The sequence below is a fragment of the Anabrus simplex genome, chromosome 3 (assembly GCF_040414725.1).
Source record: "Anabrus simplex isolate iqAnaSimp1 chromosome 3, ASM4041472v1, whole genome shotgun sequence".
Classification (NCBI taxonomy): domain Eukaryota; kingdom Metazoa; phylum Arthropoda; class Insecta; order Orthoptera; family Tettigoniidae; genus Anabrus; species Anabrus simplex.
The window spans coordinates 408831983-408838568 of record NC_090267.1 but is presented as its reverse complement, the minus strand read 5'-3'; the positions used below and the strand labels follow the sequence as shown (position 1 = coordinate 408838568).

Genomic DNA, 6586 nt, shown 5'->3' with positions numbered 1-6586 from the left:
CACTCTACAGTGTAATGGTAGTAGTACCAGACCTGTAGCTTAGATCCTTTCCAACAGAACAAAGATGGCCTAGGCCACCATAGCTCAATTGGTAGAGCAACCGACGCGAAATCGGGAGGTTGTGTGTTGGGATCCCACTGGTGTCTGGTTGGTCATTTTTGTTCTGTACTTAACATCTCTTCAACACGTACTAAATGTACGTAACACGACCTAATAGGTTGAAAGTCACTTTCAATTACAATGTGGTCGTGAAAATTCAATATTCATTGACTTGGCCCTCAACGGGCAACTTAAACGCACTCTACAGTGTAATGATAGTAGTACCAGACCTGTAGCTTAGATCCTTTCCAACAGAACAAAGATGGCCTAGGCCACCATAGCTCAATTGGTAGAGCAACCGACACAAAATCGGGAGGTTGTGGGTTCGGATCCCACTGGTGTCTGGTTGGCCATTTTTGTTCTGTACTTAAAATCTCTTCAACACGTACTAAACGTACGTAACACGACCTAATAGGTTGAAAGTCGCTTTCGATTATCGAGGTCATTTTGCACTTGCTCACAATCTTGTAACTTATTTATTACCCTATAGAGAATAACATCACTTGCAAAAAGCCTCATCTCCGATTACACTTCTTTACTCAAATCATTGATACATATAAGAAAACATAAAGATACAATAATACTGCCTTTAGGATTTCTCCTCTTAATTATTACAGGGTCAGATAAAGTTTCGCCTACTCTACTTCTCTGAGTTCTATTTTTTTTAGAAATGTAGCCACCCATTCAGTCACTCTTTTCTCTAGTCCAATTGCACTTATTTTTGCCAGTAGTCTCCCATGATCTACCCTAACAAATGCCTTAATTAGGCCAATCACGATACAGTCCATTTGACCTCCTGAATCCAGGATGTCTGCTATACCTTGCTGGAATCCTACAAGTTGAGCTTCAGTGGAATAACCTCTCCTAAACACAAACTGCCTTCTGTCGAACCAGTTATTAATTTTGCAAGTATGTCTAATATAATCAGAATGAATGCTTTCCCAAAGCTTACATGCAATGCATGTCAAACTGACTGGGCTGTAATTTTCAGCTTTATATCCATCACCCTTTCCTTTATACACAGGGGCTACTATAGCAACTCTCTATTCATTTGTTATAGTTTCTTCATGCAAACAATAATCAAATAAGTACTTCAGATATGGTACTATATTCCAACCCATTGTCTTTAGTATATCCCTCGAAACCTTATCAATTCCAGCTGCTTTTCTAGTTTTCAAATTTGTATCTTACTGTAAATGTCATTGTTATCATAGGTAAATTTTAATACTTCTTTAGTATTAGTCACCTTCTCTATCTGGACATTAACCTTGTAACCAACAATCTTGACATACTGCTGACTGAATATTTCTGCCTTTTGTAGATCCTCGCATACACACTCCCCTCGTTCATTAATGATTCCTGGAATGTTCTTATTGGAACCTGTTTCTGCCTTTAAGTACCTATACATACCTTTCCATTTTTCACTGAAATTTTTATGACTGCCAATTATGCTTGCCATCATGTTATCCTTAGCTGATTTCTTTGCTAAATTCAATTTCCTAGTAAGTTTCTTCAATTTCTCCTTACTTCCACAGCAATTTAAAACTCTATTTCTTTCCAACCTGCACCTCCTTCTTAGTCTCTATACTTCTCTATTATAATATAGTGGAACTTTACCATTCCTTACCATCTTTAAATGTACAAACATATTTCCACATTCCTCAACAATTTCTTTAAACCCATCCCAGAGTCTGTTTACATTTTTATTTACCATTTTCCACCGATCATAGTTACTTTTTAAAAACTCCCTCATGTCTGTTTTATCAGCCATATGGCACTGCCTAATAGTCCTAATTTTAATACCTTCCTTTCTATCACCTTTATTTTTAAATATGACAAAAACAGCTTCGTGATCACTAATACCATCTATTACTTCGGTTTCTCTATAGAGCTCATCTAGCTCTCAGCTAGTAATAGCACCACATCCAGAATATTCTTCCCTCTAGTTGGTTCCATCACTTTCTGAATCACCTGCCCTTCCCATATTAACTTATTTGCCAATTGTTGGTCATGCTTCCTGTCGTTCGTATTACCTTCCCAATTGACATTTGGTAAATTGAGATCACCCGCTACAGTCACGTTCCTTTCGATATCGTTTACCACATAGCTGATTATCTTAGCAAATAATTCTGAATCAGCATAAGCGCTACCTGTTCCTGGTCTGTACACTCCAAAGACATCAAGTTGCCTGTTATCAATAGAGATGAGCCTTACATCTAGAATTTCATGTTTGTCACCTTTAACTTTTTCGTAGCTTACAAATTCTTCTTTTCACCAGAATGAAAACTCCCCCTCCCACCTTTCCTATCCTATCTCTACGATACACACTCCAGTGCCGTGAGAAAATTTCTGCATCCATTATATCATTTCTCAGCCATGATTCAACTCCTATTACAATATCTGGTAAGTATATATCTATTAAATTACTTAATTCTATTCCTTTCTTTACAATACTTCTACAGTTCAACACTAACATTTTTATGTCATCACTACTTGACTTCCAGATCTCTGTACCCTTATCACCGCTCCCTAGACAACCCTGTTTCCCTGAATGTACCTCCCTATTACCCTTCCAAACAAATTTCCCAACTTATACGTACCACTGCGGTTTAAGTGAAGGCCATTTGAGTGCAGATCCCTATCTCCTACACAACCATTAGGATCTAGAAATTTCACTCCCAGTTTCCCACATACCCACTCCCTAGCCTCATTTAAATCCCCAATCACCCTCCAGTCAGTATCCCTCCTACACAGAATTCCACTGATAACAATCTCCGCTTTCTTAAATTTCATCCGTGCTGCATTTACTAGATCCCACACATCCCCAACTTTGTTGGTACTTATACCTGCTTGCCTTACGATATTGGTACCAATGTGAAACACTACCACCTTCTCCTTTCCCTTGTCCTTCTCTTCTACTTGCCTCAACATCTGCCTTAACCCAATTCCTGGATAACACTCTACTCTGGTTCCCTTTCCTCCACACACTTTCGCCACATGTTTAACAGTGGAATCCCCCAGGACCAGAGCTGCAACCCTACCCACCTCATTTGATCCCCTCCCCTCCTGGTCAGCCCTGTCTTTCCTCACTGATGCAAAGCTACTTCCTCCTCCCTTTTCTCCCTCCGATGACCCTGTTCCACCTGTATTTTCCTATCCTCTGTTCTATATTTCCCTTTCCTACCTTTCCATTCCTCTTACTTCCACACATCTCGGCAACAGTTCTCTGTTCTTCATTTTACCTCTGTTGTTCTACCTGCAGTGACTCGTACCGATTTCTCACAGACCCCTGTCCTGAATTCTGATCCTGAATAGAGCCCTTAGCTTGCAATCTCTTTCCCCTTAGAACATTACACCATCTGTCTTCTACAATTCCCCCCTTTCCTTCCCATCCCTCTTTTACACCTACTGTATCCTGTACATTGAGGGAGGCATACTTTCCTTCCTGTCCTCTGAGAGAATTCTAATTATCTCCCTCACACTATCCAACTCCTCCCTCATACTCATTTATGCCTGGCCACACCCACAGTTCCTACACTTGCACTCCTTAGTAATTCTTTACGATATATTGAAAATAAAAGGAAAAATAAAATAACTTATTCTGTGATAAATAAAATAAAAAAATGTGAGAAAACATCTTTGGGATAAGTAAGTTTCATTAAGATCAAAATTAATACTCTAGAGAAGCTTCATTGTACTAGTTTATGACATACAGTCTAGAAACTTGCATCCAAATTAACAGAAATATCAGCAAACTACAAATAGGGGAAATTAAGTTCTTAGGAACTATGATTCAGAAAACAAGGTGGGACAAAATAAGAAATGATGAGATATGCCATCTTATCCATGTAAAACAACTCTTTGGTGAGATCTGTGTTGAAGCCAGGCTGAAATGGTTTGGTTATCTCAAAAGAATGGCCCACAAGGAACAGCTGGAGTGTGGTTTGAGAAGGAACTCGATGACAAAAGTTCGAGGGTTTGGCCAAGGAAGAGAGGGATCGATTAGATTAGAAATGATCTAGCTGGGCGAGGTCTGGATTTGCTTTAGGTTGTGGAAGAAGACACCTATGTGGACAGAAAAATAGAAAGTGGAGAGCGCTCATTCACCACACCCGGTAAACTGGAGCTAACAGATTTTTTGAATTCAAAGTTAGTCTATTATGGATCTGATGTCCCTACCCTCCCACATGTAGCGGTGAATAGCCTTACGCTTGAAGAATGTATTCGTAACTGCTAATCCCATACCAGCACAAAAGTACACTAAATACTTCCCATTCCTATTAGCTCCCATGTCTTCTCCATATCAACCCATCACTTTCTCACATTCTTCAGTTCAATTTCCAACTCTCGCATTCAAATCATCCCATTGGCTCTATCATATCCTTTGACCCCATAGCATTTGATTTCAAAAAACTTCTTGCATTGATCCATATCTGTACCCTCACATGGTGAATAGAGTGAGATCTTAATTCCTCAAGCTGCTAAATCTACCCACATCATTCACTCATTTATGTGTGTAACTTAAACTATGTTGCATGCAATAGTATTCTTGATGAACAGTCTTACCCCACACACTGCCCTTTTTATAATTTTGTATCTCCTCCTCATTATCTCCACTTACCCAAATATAATAACTCCTAACACATCCAGATGCATCCTCTTCTTTATTCAGCCAGTTCTACTTTATTTCGTCCGTAAGCCCTATTAATATTGATGGCTTCCCACTGAATTTCTTTTCACTTGACAAGTTGTTTCCAAGCAGTCTCTGGCCTGTAAAATGGTACTGGGACTCTTTACTTCCATAGCTCTGAGGCTTGCTGAAAATATTCTTAGCTAGGTAAATTCTGTGAAGGAGGATGCTACCCTACTTAGTTGTAGTCCCGGTGAGAATCTCCCCTCCAACGAGCTAGGGGTCAACGGTGGATTATGTAGTTCTAACCACCTGAGTACAAAGAGGGCTGTGACTCAGAGTATGTCGGAGATGCCTACTCTTATTCCATAGCAGCTGGTATCCCCACTTTCAGGACCACTTACCAGGCCACTCAGCTAGGACATGACTACAGTAACCCTCACCATGAATCATCGTGCCTTGGTAAATAAGTAAATAAGTAAATAAGTAAATAAGTAAATAATAAGTCATTATATGATAAATATTCTGCAAGATCAATTGAAGTTTTACAGTGTCATAAGCAGCAGGTAAATTGACAAATCTACTGCAGTTATAATTTTATTTTCAAATCTCTCTTTGATATGCTGGGTTAGATTAAGAATTTGGTTGCAGCAAGAATTTCCAGCTCTGAAACCTGCTTGCTCTTTTACTAAGTTTTCCTCAAGGAATGGGCTGATTCTATTTAGAATCATTCTTTGCAGAAGTTTGAATGTTTGATACAGCAACAATATTGACTTTCAATCCTCAGTTCATCTAGTCCTGCAGCTTTACGTGGTTTTGAAGTCTGTAGGCCTGGTTCAGTTCTTTTGTAAATGCAGTCTGAAGATAGTTCCTCTCATGCTGGGTATCTTTGGTCTCTTGTGATTTGTTATTTTCCCAGCAGATTTTCCATTCTGTACCTGCTGACTTGCTAGTTAATTAGTAGCAAATTTGGGAAGTAATTAAGATTACTTGTAATAAATACATTTTTAGTAATTTACTTCTTAAAATAAAGTTGCAATCATTTTACATCATTGTAATCATTATATTCTAGTATAGTAGTGATGGGCATCCTGAGACGGGGTCTCAAGATTTCTCGAGACTAGTGCAAGCACCTGTTTCTTGCAAGAAATTTCAAGATATCTCGAGAGCGTTGTCCCCCCATTGTGTGGCGAGCAGCGTATTGTAGACCTACAGGTAGATGGAGCTGAATGTTGTTTTTGCCAAGTATGCGAATAGCCAACCACGGGCCTACTCCATTCTATAAATTCATGGATGTGCATTCTGACATTGTATGCATCAGTAAGTACACGAATGAGTAGGCTAAGTACAGAAACTGACGGCTACTGTAAGTGTACATCGTTATAACTCGTAATTTATCAGACCCCACATTCAATATCCATTTGACCAGTGCTTGTGTTTACCGACATTATGGTGACGAAGGATATAATTCCTTACAGTGTTATAGAGTATTCCCATCATAATTAGGTACTTCGACATATGACGGTGCAATGTGTAACTGTATCTAATTATACGCGACATCTTTAAGATGATGTCCAAAATGCCATGTAAGTTGTGGACATGAGATTATTTTGAAGAGATGCCAAATACTACAGCCCGCTGTGTTGTTTGTTCAAAAGAAGTAAAATACCTCAGTAGAAATACTACTGGGATGATCCGGCACTTGAAAACACGTATCATCACTGAAGAGGAATCGTCACAGACAACACCTCCGGCCTGGTCTGCACCATAAGAAGCTACCCTGTCAACAATAATTGTGAGGTATCCAGGTAGATGTACATTCTATCTACAGTTATTCACAAATTATACAGGGTTATT

The 6586-nt window shown here is 39.1% G+C and overlaps 1 non-coding gene across 1 annotated transcript; it reads left to right on the top strand.

Moving 5' to 3' along the window:
- Positions 1 to 369: 369 nt before the first annotated feature.
- TRNAL-CAA (transfer RNA leucine (anticodon CAA)) lies at positions 370 to 443 on the top strand. Its single transcript has one exon. It is a non-coding gene; the product is annotated as a tRNA-Leu (tRNA).
- The last annotated feature ends 6143 nt before the right edge of the window (positions 444 to 6586 follow it).